Genomic DNA, 12,528 nt, shown 5'->3' on the forward strand with positions numbered 1-12,528 from the left:
ACTGGAGTATCCCTTTAAGCACTGTGATTTTCTGTTAGTCTGGCTGATGATCACATGACCAAGTTAAATGCATAGATGCAGCTGTGCTGGAATAAAACAGAAGGCGCTGTAGGACTAGTAATAGTGAGTGTGCATGATATGGTTTAATAACAAAACAAAAATGTGGCATTCCTCTTTAAAGGGGTATTCCAGGCAAAACTTTTTTTACATATATATATCAACTGGCTCCGGAAAGTTAAACAGATTTGTAATTTACTTCTATTAAAAAATCTTAATCCTTCCAATAGTTATTAGCTTCTGAAGTTTTCTGTCTAACTGCTCAATGATGATGTCACGTCCCGGGAGCTGTGCATGATGGGAGAATATCCCCATAGGAACTGCACAGCTCCCGGGACGTGAGTCATCAGAAAGCAGTTAGACAGAAAACAGCAACTCAACTTCAGAAGCTAATAACTATTGGAGGGATTAAGATTTTTTAATAGAAGTAAATTACAAATCTGTTTAACTTTCCGGAGCCAGTTGATATATATAAAAAAGTTTTGGCCTGGAATACCCCTTTAAAGACGTTTTCAAGGACATTTTCTTTTATTTAACTAATCCTCTGTTCATATAGATGTAAGTTGTTTTCTTCTATATTGACTTACATTTCAGATGTGCCCAGATTCCAGCCACCTTCTTCACCACCGTGACGTCATGTACGTTGTCCCCTGTGGCATGGCACTGCCTTGATGTACACAGCGTTCGCTTTAAAATGGGCAACTCCCGGGGCTACTGTACTCGCACCGCGAAAGTTTCAGTGCATGCACTCTATCGATCCTCACAAGATTTGGAGGTGTCATAGGTAGGAATGGAGATAACTCTGCGGTGTAGTGGGTGGACTCCTATGTGGGTATAAGGGATAAAGACCAGGACCAATTTCTTCTAAAAACAGCCCCACACCTCTTCCCGTGTTGTGTGGTATTACAACTTGGCTCCATCCATGTCAATGAGACGGAGTTGCAATACCACATACAACCTAAGGACAGGCATGGCACTGTTTAGAAATCAGCTTTGTTTCTGTAATAAACCCTTAAAAGGGTAAGTACCAAGTTTCAGGCCCACGTGATGCTCTAACGTGGGGAGGCGCAGGCCACTCTGAGCGGTACAGTTGCCGAGGCAACCCACCCACGCTCTGTGAATTTCTGTGCATGAGTCCCGTTCATCAGAAAATGCTTGTGCATGGAACTTTGCTGAGTCATTTAAATGAGTTTTTCATTCATAGGCACCTCGTTTCTTCCTCTGTGACAATCCTTACTCTCTGTGACTTTATAATTCCTGAGACAAGAGACAAACAGAATTTTATGCTTTAAGCATAGCTCGGGATTTGGGTTGGGAGGAGTGCAATGGTTGTCGTTGAGGAGACCCAGCCCCATCTGGTTTGTAGAACCAGCTACACTATAAGGACAAATGTCATTGGATCCAACCTCTTCAGGTGGCCACTTAGTCCCATTGCCACATATAAAACTCAGAAATCTGTAGCAAAAACAACTTATCCCCTATCCACTGGATAAGGGATAAGTATTTGATCCCTGGGGGGGGGGGGGGGGGGCGGCGAACGCTTCGCCCCTCCCCCCCCGTGTTCTCATGCACGGGGCCACGGCTCTCCCATGCAGGAGACGTGTCAGCTGCAGCAAGACGCCTCCTCCATGTAGTTCTATGGGAGAGGCGGGGATGCAGCATTCATGCCTCCCCGTCTCTCCCATAGAGCTGTATGGGGAGGGGGCATGGAGGGGATGTACCGTCGACCTCAGTGAGGTCGACGCTATGTGCATTAGTCGCTCTCACAGAGCGGCAATGTCGGGGCCCATTTGGGAGATCGTGGGGGGTCCCAGCGGTCGGACCCACCCGCAATCAAACACGCTGCAGATGTCCTTTAAGAAAAATTATATACCTGAAACGCGTCTTGCTTTATTGATGTAATAAATAAGTTTATGCAGTAAGAACAATCTTTACGAATCCTTATCTGGATCACCACCGGGCAGCGCCATCTCAGGACATGCTTTGTTTCTCCTACTCTGATTGTCTATAAGTTTAATCATTGTAACTATTGTGATCTATGAATATCATGGAGGCGCTGACTCATTTTACATAATTGACTCAGCTATAAAAAAAAGAAAATATCAGAACAATCTAAAAGCTACCAGAGGCAAAATGTCAATATTTGATCCACTGCTTGGGACTGAGCCAAATGGGTGTGTGTCCTTGGCATCAATGTAGTATTAGTTACATTCACTCCATTTCACTGGCATTTCCCATGGTGCATATTTGTGAAAAGAAGGAGATATTGGCTTCTGTCACCTACTACAAAGCTGGAAAAAAAGGCAGAGCTGCTAAAACTATATACAGCCTGCGGTGTGTGTTTCCCCCCTCCCCCCCCCCCCAAAAAAAGACCCCTTTTCAAGTCTTCAGTCTGCGTACTGTAAATCACACAGAGTATCCACATCTCAAGTGCCCTGAACTCACAGCACAGATTTCTATGATACTATGAGTTCAGGTTCGTAGACACATTTGCCAGGTCCGTACACCCGGCCATGATCCAAGTGCAAAAATGCTCTAGTAATACGCTTGTGTGTGCAAGTCTAAGGGCGCCTATATACTTTAAACAATTTGGCAAATGATTTTATGAAATTTTTGAGCTGCTTAAAAAACTATTGGAAGTAAATGTTTTTGCCTATCCGTCATCTGAAATGATATGTGTCGGTTAATTGTCTGACTAACCACACCATTGGCATGGACGTTATGGCTTTTCCCTATAATTGTGTTAAATTGCATCCTTTATTCTGGCTTGTTGATGGGGGATCATTCACATTATAAACTACCACTGATTTTTCTTCAATCTGGTTTTTATTTTTTTTATATTTCAATTGGTTTCTTTTTGTGAAATTTAAAGGGTACCTTTCATCAAAAAAACTTTTGATATATTATAGATTAATGTATGCAAAATAACTTTCCAATAGCATGTTATAAAAAAATATGCTTCTTTCTATTTAATTTTCCACTTTGAAAATATGACCCTTTTAAAATGCTTTTTAAAAAGTCCTAATAAACAGATTATGCTGGATCCTTCTACATCTATTCCACCTTATTTTAAGTAATGTTGAGGCAGTCAAGGGGAACATTTCGTAATGTATATATCCAAACTTGCCTTACCCACCTGCTCTAACATTAGGAGTGAAGCGATGCATCTGCACGCTGGGTGACCGGGGCAATAGGTGATGCCCGGTGCATTGCCGTAGATTGTGATTTGCCATAGATTGTGATGGAGTGACACCGGCAGGTATCGTGCCTCCGAGTCTTGTTATTTAGAATGGGACAATAAACAAATGTACTGTCCAGCATGTAGTTACTTCTTTGCATGTTCAATGTTAGATAAGGTGGGAGAGTATGTTTGGGGCATTACATTATCGATATTTCAGATTTCATTATTCAGGTTCTTGCTCTGATTTTTTCATACTAGTTTTAGGACAGCACTAAGGTGCCTTTCTGCTATCAGTACTGCTGTGACATCTGGTGGGACTGCCATGAGTTTTTCACTGTGTATTTTTCAGTTTACAATGCATTCCGAAAGTTGTCAGATCCTTTCACTTTTTAATTATGGCCTCACTTGTTATGTTTCAGCCTTGTGTTAAAAATCTTTAAAAAAAATAATTCTGCTTTTCCCCATCAATCTGCACTCAATAATCCATAATAACAAAGTGAAAACAGAACTATAAAAATATTTCAAATTTATTTAAAAATTAAAATTTAGCATGGACATTCAGACCCTTTGGTATCACACTTAAAATATTGCTTCTCGGATCATTTTGGAGATCTATATCTTGATTGGAGTCACCTGTGGTAAATTCAGCTGATTGGACAGGATTTGGGAAAACTCAGCCCTGTCTGTATATGGTCTCACAGCTGAAAATCCATATAAGAGCGAAAACAAAGCCATGAGGAAAAATAACTGCCTAAAAGGTTAGAGACAGGATAATGTGGAGTCACAGATTGGAGAAGGGGACAAAAAACTATCTGCCGCCCCACCAAGCTAAGTCATTGGAGAAGAAGGGCATTGCTAAGAGAAGTGACTAAGAACCGATGGTCACTCTGGCTGAGTTTTAAAGATCCTGCAGCCATCACTACAGCCTCCAAAATCTGTGCATTATCGCAGAATGGGCAGAAAAAAAAGGCTTTCCTCAGGAAAAGACACATGAAAGCAGACTGTGAGAAACAAAATTATGTGGTCTGGAGATAGTAAGATTGAACTACCTGTCTCAATACTAAGTGTCATATCTGGCAGAAACCAGGCCCTGCCCATCACCTGCCCAATACCATCCCTACAGTGATCATGGTGGGGGCAGCATCATGTCTGGAGGAAACCAGGCACTGCCCATCACCTGCCCAATACCATCCCTACAGTGATCATGGAGGGGGCAGCATCATGTCTGGAGGAAACCAGGCACTGCCCATCACCTGCCCAATACCATCCCTACATTGATCATGGTGGGGGCAGCATCATGTCTGGAGCAAACCAGGTACTGCCCATCACCTGCCCAATTCCATCCCTACAGTGATCATGGTGGGGGCAGCATCATGTCTGGGGGAAACCAGGCACTGTACATCACCTGCCCAATACCATCCCTACATTGATCATGGTGGGGGCAGCATCATGTCTGGAGCAAACCAGGTACTGCCCATCACCTGCCCAATTCCATCCCTACAGTGATCATGGTGGGAGTAGCATCATGTCTGGGGGAAACCAGGCACTGCTCATCACCTGCCCAATACCATCCCTACAGTGATCATGGTGGGGGCAGCATCATGTCTGGAGGAAACCAGGCACTGCCCATCACCTGCCCAATACCATCCCTACAGTGATCATGGTGGGGGCAGCATCATGTCTGGGGGAAACCAGGCACTGCCCATCCCCTGCCCAATACCATCCCTACAGTGATCATGGTGGGGGCAGCATCATGTCTGGGGGAAACCAGGTACTGTCCATCACCTGCCCAATACCATCCCTACATTGATCATGGCGGGGGCAGCATCATGTCTGGGGGAAACCAGGTACTGTCCATCACCTGCCCAATACCATCCCTAGAGTGATCATGGTGGGGGCAGCATCCTGTCTGGAGGAAACCAGGCACTGCCCATCACCTGCCCAATACCATCCCTACAGTGATCATGGTGGGGGCAGCATCATGTCTGGAGGAAACCAGGCACTGCCCATCACCTGTCCAATACCATCCCTACAGTGATCATGGTGGGGGCAACATCATGTCTGGAGGAAACCAGGCACTGCCCATCACCTGCCCAATACCATCCCTACAGTGATCATGGTGGGGGCAGCATCATGTCTGGAGAAAACAAGGCACTGCCCAATACCATCCCTACAGTGATCATGGTGGGGGCAGCATCATGTCTGGAGGAAACCAGGCACTGCCCATCACCTGCCCAATACCATCCCTACAGTGATCATGGTGGGGTATTGTAGATTAACTCATCATTCTTGTACATAATGTATATGCCGAAGCATAGAGAAATAACTCCAGAGCCATTGTGCTTTAGCGTTCTGTGTGCTGTCCACTGGTCTTTATTTCAAATCGTTCAAGCTTATATCACCTTTGTCATTAACATAAGTTCCCACCCCCTGCTAGGGGGAAAGGCATGCCACTCCTCCGTTTTTCCCGGGCTCTCTTTGTTCAAAATCTTCAGACGATGGAAGGGGTGATATGAGAGAGAGCAGATAGGGGAGGAGTGGACATATAACAGGATTGTGGAGTCTTCACCCTAAATGGGCATTTTACATGTACAGTATATAAGATGTATACACACACACATATAAATCTATATAAATCTTTCACAGGGGCAGCATCATGTCTGGAGGATACCAGGTACTGCCCATCACCTGCCCAATACCATCCCTACAGTGATTATGGTGGGGGCAGCATCATGTCTGGAGGAAACCAGGCATTGCCCATCACCTGCCCAATACCATCCCTACAGTGATCATGGTGGGGGCAGCATCATGCTGTGGGGACAAGCAGACTGGTCTGGGATGAGGGAAAGCTGAATGGAGTTATTCTTAAAGGGGTACTCCACTGGCCAGCATTGGGAACATATAGTTCTGAACGCTGTGTGTGCGCTGCGGGAGTCGGCCACGCCCCATCATGACATCACATCATGCCGCCTCAATGCAAGTCTATGGGAGGGGGCATGACTGCCACCATGCCCCCACCCATAGACTTGCATTGAGGGAGCATGGCCTGATGTCACAGCTTGATTAGTGATTTCAAGATCCAAAAAAAACTAATATTATGCAGAGCAAAATTAAGTGTAAACTGTGACCCCCATTTATTGGAATTTAGGGTGGCAACAAATTCATGTGCCTGCTCTTCCGTCCCCGTCCAAAGAAAAAACAAGTCCTCTATATATCTACGAATATAAAATATAAAAGGGGAATAGATCAGAGACTGTGCTATGTGGAGGGCCTCAAACCCCCCCCATAAACAAATTAGCATAACTGGGGGCGAAGCGCGTCCCCATAGCACAGCCTCTGATCTGTTTGTAAATAATATCATTGAATGAGAAAACTTTATGCTTGAGAATAAATGATATAGATTGTAACAAAAAAGTGGCTTGATCTATATGTAAAGAGGTATCACCAAGGAGAAAATCCTGAATAACCATCAGACCCAGGTCGGTATCAATATTACAATATAATGAACAAACATCTAAAGTAAGAAAAAAAAGGGGGTAAATTGATTTGTTGAAGTTCGGAAATTAATTGTGAAGAAGCTTTGCGATAGGATGGTAAACGTAAGACATAAGGTTGCAGAAACAAATCAACAAAATGTGATTTTTGCAGTAAGAGATTAAATTCCTGAAATAATCGGGCGACCGGGGGGATTAACGGAGCTTTTATGAAGTTTTGGTATATAATAAAAATGGGGAAGAGAAAAATGTTGAATAGTGAGAAATGATAATTCCTTTATATTAAAGGGGTAGTCCAGTGGTGAAAAACTTATCCCCAATCCTAAGGATAGGGGATAAGTTTGAGATCGCGGGGGGTCCGACCGCTGGGGCCCCCTGCGATCTCTCTGTACGGGGCCCCGGCTCTCGGCCCAGATAGCGGGTGTCGACCCCCGCACGAAGCGGCGGCCGACACGCCCCTCAATACATCTCTATGGCAGAGCCGGAGATTGCTGAAGGCAGCGCTTCGGCTCTGCCATAGAGTTGTATTGAGGGGGCGTGTCGGCCGCCGCCTCGTGCGGAGGTCGACACGCCCCCTTCCCGCGGGCTGTCGGGGCTCCGTACAGGAGATCGCAGGGGGCCCCAGCGGTCGAACCCCCCGCGATCTGCAACTTATCCCCTATCCTTAGGATAGGGGATAAGTTGCTCACCACTGAGTCACCACTGGACTACTCCTTTAAAAATACCTTTGGCTGAGGCATCATTAATGATACCGACATAGGTCTGATGGTAGTCAGGTGAGGGATCTGCAGAAAGAACAACATAATATTTTTCATCTGATAAAATTCTCGGGGATTCAAGGATGTAGTCCCCACGGCTAAGAATGGCAACTCCTTTCTGAGAGTGAAATAAATCTCCTCTCAAAAGGTTTATCATTTTGCCCGGTGTCCAATCCAAATCAATTCCAACTTTTTGGGGATTTGAACCAATATTTTAGAAAATTAACACTTTGCAATTTTGCAATACTAGCCAACAATCATATTGCAACTACAGTTATAAATTCTGATTGTGAGAATACTCAGACTATCGAATCCCCCTACAAGCATGTTAAGGTTAAACCAGTCTCCTCTTTTTACCCACTTTACCATCGTGGGAATTTTTTAGTAACTTTTTATACAGTAGTTATGACCGAATTTAGTAATATTAATAATGCTAGCATCAATTTTCACAAAATTGATAATCTCATTATCAGAGAACGAGAAGCCATAAAAAGTTTACAAAATAATGCACAAATTATCATACGTCCCACAGATAAGGGGGGAAGAGTTGCCATTCTTAACCATGGGGACTACATCCTTGAATCCCAGAGAATTTTATCAGATGAAAATGATGATGTTGTTCTTTCTGCAGATCCCTCACCTGACTACCATCAGACTTATGTCGGTATCATTAATGATGCCTCAGCCAAAGGTATTTTTAATATAAAAGAATTATCATTTCTCACTATTAAACATTTTTCTCTTCCCCATTTTTATTATATACCAAAACTTCATAAAAGCTCCGTTAATCCCCCCAGGTCGCCCGATTATTTCAGGAATTTCTTCTCTTACTGCAAAAATACTGCAACCTTATGTCTTACGTTTACCATCCTAGCGCAAAGATTCTTCACAATTAATTTCCGAACTTTACAAATCAATTTACCCCCTTTTTTTTCTTACTTTAGATGTTTGTTCATTATATTGTAATATTGATACCGACCTGGGTCTGATGGTTATTCAGGATTTTCTCCTTGGTGATTGTCACGATGCCGGCTGGCAGGAGGTGGATCCTCTGTGCCAGAGAGGGATTGGCGTGGACCGTGCTAGTGGACCGGTTCTAAGTCACTACTGGTATTCACCAGAGCCCGCCGCAAAGCGGGATGGTCTTGCTGCGGCGGTAGTGACCAGGTCGTATCCACTAGCAACGGCTCAACCTCTCTGACTGCTGAAGATAGGCGCGGTACAAGGGAGTAGACAGAAGCAAGGTCGGACGTAGCAGAAGGTCGGGGCAGGCAGCAAGGATCGTAGTCAGGGGCAACGGCAGGAGGTCTGGAACACAGGCTAGGAACACACAAGGGAACGCTTTCACTGGCACAATGGCAACAAGATCCGGCGAGGGAGTGCAGGGGAAGTGAGGTATACATAGGGAGTGCACAGGTGAACACACTGATTAGAACCACTGCGCCAATCAGCGGCGCAGTGGCCCTTTAAATAGCAGAGACCCGGCGCGCGCGCGCCCTAGGGAGCGGGGCCGCGCGCGCCGGGACAGGACCGACGGAGAGCGAGTCAGGTACGGGAGCCGGGGTGCGCATCGCGAGCGGGCGCCACCCGCATCGCGAATCGCATCCCGGCTGGAGGCGGTATCGCAGCGCACCCGGTCAGTGGATCTGACCGGGGCGCTGCGGGAGCGAGAGTGTAGCGAGCGCTCCGGGGAGGAGCGGGGACCCGGAGCGCTCGGCGTAACAGTACCCCCCCCCTTGGGTCTCCCCCTCTTCTTGGAGCCTGAGAACCTGAGGACCAGATTTTTATCTAGGATATTGTCCTCAGGTTCCCAGGATCTCTCTTCAGGACCACAGCCCTCCCAGTCAACGAAAAAGAAGGTTTTTCCTCTGACCTTTTTGGAGGCCAGTATCTCCTTTACAGGAAAGATGTCAGAAGAACCGGAGACAGGAGTGGGAGAGATAAGTTTAGGAGAGAAACGGTTGATGATGAGTGGTTTAAGAAGAGAAACGTGAAAGGCATTAGGAATACGAAGAGAAGGAGGGAGAAGAAGTTTATAAGAGACAGGATTAATCTGGCACAAAATTTTGAAAGGACCAAGATAGCGTGGTCCCAATTTGTAGCTGGGAACACGGAAGCGGACATATTTAGCGGAGAGCCATACCTTGTCTCCGGGAGAAAAAATGGGGGGAGCTCTTCTTTTCTTATCAGCAAACTTCTTCATGCGTGATGAAGCCTGTAAGAGAGAATTTTGGGTCTCTTTCCATATGGTGGAAAGATCACGAGTTATTTCATCCACAGCGGGTACACCAGAGGGCAAGGGAGTAGGGAGGGGGGGAAGAGGGTGACGGCCGTACACCACGAAAAATGGGGATTTGGAAGAAGATTCAGAAACTCTGAAGTTATACGAGAATTCGGCCCATGGTAGAAGATCTGCCCAGTCATCCTGGCGGGAGGAAACAAAATGCCGTAAATAATCACCCAGAACCTGGTTAATTCTTTCTACTTGCCCATTGGATTGAGGATGATAAGCAGAAGAAAAGTTTAATTTAATCTTGAGTTGTTTACAGAGAGCCCTCCAGAATTTAGACATGAATTGGACGCCTCTATCCGAGACGATCTGCGTGGGCAACCCGTGAAGACGAAAAATGTGTACAAAAAATTGTTTTGCCAACTGAGGCGCAGAAGGAAGACCAGGAAGAGGGATGAAATGTGCCATCTTGGAGAATCGATCAACGACCACCCAAACAACAGTGTTGCCACGGGATGAGGGTAAGTCTGTAATAAAGTCCATACCAATCAGAGACCAAGGCTGTTCGGGAACAGGCAGAGGATGAAGAAGACCAGCGGGCTTCTGGCGAGGAGTCTTATCCCGGGCACAGACAGTGCAGGCTCGCACAAAATCCACAACATCCGTCTCCAGAGTCGGCCACCAATAGAAACGAGAGATGAGTTGCACGGATTTCTTGATGCCCGCATGACCTGCGAGATGGGAGGAGTGACCCCATTTGAGGATTCCGAGGCGTTGGCGTGGAGAGACGAAGGTCTTCCCTGGAGGAGTTTGCCTGATGGAGGCTGGAGAAGTGGAGATCAGGCAGTCAGGAGGAATGATGTGTTGCGGAGAGAGCTCTACTTCCGAGGCATCCGAGGAACGAGAGAGAGCATCGGCCCTAATGTTCTTATCGGCAGGCCGAAAGTGAATTTCAAAATTAAATCGGGCAAAGAACAGAGACCACCTGGCCTGGCGAGGATTCAGCCGTTGGGCAGACTGGAGATAGGAGAGGTTCTTGTGATCGGTGTAAATAATAACTGGAAATCTTGATCCCTCCAGCAGATGCCTCCATTCCTCAAGTGCTAATTTAATGGCTAGTAGCTCTCGATCCCCGATGGAGTAGTTCCTCTCCGCCGGAGAGAAGGTCTTAGAAAAAAAACCACAAGTAACAGCATGCCCGGAAGAATTTTTTTGTAGAAGGACCGCTCCAGCTCCTACTGAGGAGGCATCAACCTCCAATAGGAAGGGTTTAGATGGGTCAGGTCTGGAGAGCACGGGAGCTGAAGAAAAGGCAGACTTGAGCTGTTTAAAGGCGTCTTTCGCTTGAGGAGGCCATGACTTAGGATTGGCATTTTTTTTGGTTAAAGCCACGATAGGAGCCACAATGGTGGAAAAATGTGGAATAAATTGTCTGTAATAATTGGCGAACCCCAAAAAACGTTGGATAGCACGGAGTCCGGAGGGGCGTGGCCAATCTAAGACGGCAGAGAGTTTGTCTGGATCCATTTGTAGTCCCTGGCCAGAGACCAAGTATCCTAGGAAAGGAAGAGATTGACATTCAAACAGACATTTCTCCATTTTGGCATAAAGTTGATTGTCACGAAGTCTCTGAAGAACCATGCGGACATGCTGGCGGTGTTCTTCTAGGTTGGCAGAAAAAATCAGGATATCGTCCAGATACACAACAACACAGGAATATAAGAGATCACGAAAAATTTCATTAACAAAGTCTTGGAAGACGGCAGGGGCGTTGCACAGGCCAAAGGGCATGACCAGATACTCAAAGTGTCCATCTCTAGTGTTAAATGCCGTTTTCCATTCATCTCCCTCTCTGATGCGGATGAGATTATAAGCACCTCTTAAGTCCAGTTTGGTAAAGATGTGGGCACCTTGGAGGCGATCAAAGAGTTCAGAGATGAGAGGTAGAGGGTAGCGGTTCTTTACCGTGATTTTATTAAGACCGCGGTAGTCAATGCAAGGACGTAGGGAGCCATCTTTTTTGGACACAAAGAAAAATCCGGCTCCGGCAGGAGAGGAGGATTTGCGGATAAAGCCCTTTTTTAAATTTTCCTGGATGTACTCAGACATAGCAAGAGTCTCTGGGGCAGAGAGAGGATAAATTCTGCCCCGGGGTGGAGTAGTGCCCGGGAGGAGGTCAATAGGACAGTCATAAGGCCTGTGAGGAGGTAGAGTCTCAGCTTGTTTTTTGCAAAAAACATCCGCAAAGTCCATATAGGCCTTAGGGAGACCGGTTACAGGGGGAACCACAGGGTCACCTCAAGGAGTACTGGTAACCGGTTTAAGGCAGTCCTTGAAACAAGAGGGACCCCAACTCTTGATCTCCCCTGTGGACCAATCCAGGGTTGGGGAATGGTGTTGAAGCCAGGGTAGTCCAAGGAGAATTTCGGAAGTGCAATTGGAGAGGACCAAAAACTAAATTTTTTCGTGGTGATGTCCGATGCACATTAGGAGGGGTTCCGTGCGGTAACGCACGGCACAGTCCAATCTTTCATTGTTAACGCAATTGATGTAGAGAGGTCTGGCGAGACTGGTCACTGGGATGTTGAACCTGTTGATGAGAGAGGCCAAAATAAAGTTTCCTGCAGATCCGGAGTCCAAGAAGGCCTTAGTAGAGAAGGAGAAGGTAGAGGCAGATATCCGCACAGGCACAGTAAGACGTGGAGAAGCAGAGTTGACATCAAGGACTGTTTCACCTTTGTGCGGAGTCAGCGTACGTCTTTCCAGGCGGGGAGGACGGATAGGACAATCCTTCAGGAAGTGTTCGGT

At 46.2% G+C, this 12,528-nt stretch overlaps 2 protein-coding genes across 3 annotated transcripts in view; one reads left to right on the forward strand and one right to left on the reverse strand.

Moving 5' to 3' along the window:
• The window catches only part of AGL (amylo-alpha-1, 6-glucosidase, 4-alpha-glucanotransferase), a gene marked incomplete at its 3' end in the record, with an annotated part of 112,581 nt that overhangs the window by 17,031 nt on the left and 83,022 nt on the right, over positions 1-12,528 (forward strand).
• Positions 1-12,528, reverse strand: part of LOC130275413 (CD276 antigen-like) — a 30,642-nt gene that overhangs the window by 14,552 nt on the left and 3,562 nt on the right. The gene's annotated exons all lie outside the window — the stretch shown is intronic.

Source organism: Hyla sarda, chromosome 6, assembly GCF_029499605.1.
Source record: "Hyla sarda isolate aHylSar1 chromosome 6, aHylSar1.hap1, whole genome shotgun sequence".
NCBI classification, from domain to species: Eukaryota; Metazoa; Chordata; class Amphibia; order Anura; family Hylidae; genus Hyla; species Hyla sarda.